Consider the following 1,453-nt stretch of genomic DNA (forward strand, 5'->3'; position numbering starts at 1 on the left):
GGGGACATGGATGAAGCTGGAAACCGTCATTCTCAGCAAACTGACACAAGAACAGAAAACCATACACCACATGTTCTCACTCATAAGTGGGAGTTGAACAATGAGAACACATGGACACAAGGAGAGGAACATCACACACTAGGGCCTGTCACAGGGTTAGGGGCTAGGGAAGGGATAGCATTAGGAGAAATATGTAATGTAGATGATGGGGGATGGATGCAGCAAACCACCGTGACACCTGTATAACTATGTAACAAACCTGCACGTTCTGTACATGTACCCCAGAACTTAAAGTATTTAAAAAAGTGTTCCTATTTCTCCACATCCTCTCCAGCATCTGTTGTTTCCTGACTTTTTAATAATCGCCAGTCTAACTGGCATGAGATGGTATCTCATTGTGGTTTTTATTTGCATTTCTCTAATGACCAGGGGTAATGAGCTTTTTTTTATGTTTGTTGGCTGCATAAATGTCTTCTTTTGAAAATTTTCTGTTCATATTGTTCACCCACTTTTTCATGGGGCTGTTTGGTTTTTTTCTTGTAAATTTGTTTAAGTTCCTTGCAAATTCTGGATATTAGCCCTTTGTTAGATGAAAAGGTTGCAAAAATTTTCTCCCATTCTGTAGGCTGCCTGTTCACTCTGATGATAGTTTCTTTTGCTGTGCAGAAGGTTTCATTAGATCTGATTTGTCAATTTTGGCTTTTGTTGCAATTCCTTTTGTCATTTTAGTCATGAAGTCTTTGTCCATGCCTATGTCCTGAATGGTATTGCCTAGGTTTCTTCTATGGATTTTATGGTTTTAGGTCTTACATTTAAATCTTTAATCCATCTTGAGTTAATTTTTTGTATAAGGTATAAGGAAGGGGTCCAGTTTCAGTTCTCTGATATGGCTAGCCAGTTTTCTCAATACTATTTATTAAATAGGGAATCCTTTCCCCATTGCTTGTTTTTGTCAGGTTTGTCAAAGAGCAGATGGTTGTATATGTGTGGTGTTATTTTTGAGGCCTCTGTTCTTTTCCATTGGTCTATATCTCTGTTTTGATACCAATACCATGCTGTTTTGGTTACTGTAGCCTTGTAGTATAGTTTGAAGTCAGGTAGCATGATGCCCCCAGCTTTTTTCTTTTTGCTTAGGATTGTCTTGGCTATACAGGCTCTTTTTTTGCTCCATATGAAATTTAAAGTAGTTTCTTCTAATTCTGTGAAAAAGTCAGTAGTAGCTTGATGGTAATAGCATTGAATCTATAAATTACTTTGGGCAGTATGGCCATTTTCATAATATTGATTCTTCCTATCCATGAGCATGGAATGTTTTTCCATTTCTTTGTGTCCTCTCTTATTTCCTTGAGCAGTGGTTTGTAGTTCTCCTTGAAGAGGTCCTTCAATCCCTTGTAAGTTGTATTCCTAGGTATTTTATTCTCATTGTAGCAATTGTGAATGGGACTTCATTGAT

Source organism: Cebus imitator, unplaced genomic scaffold (assembly GCF_001604975.1).
Source record: "Cebus imitator isolate Cc_AM_T3 unplaced genomic scaffold, Cebus_imitator-1.0 Scaffold146, whole genome shotgun sequence".
Taxonomy (NCBI): domain Eukaryota; kingdom Metazoa; phylum Chordata; class Mammalia; order Primates; family Cebidae; genus Cebus; species Cebus imitator.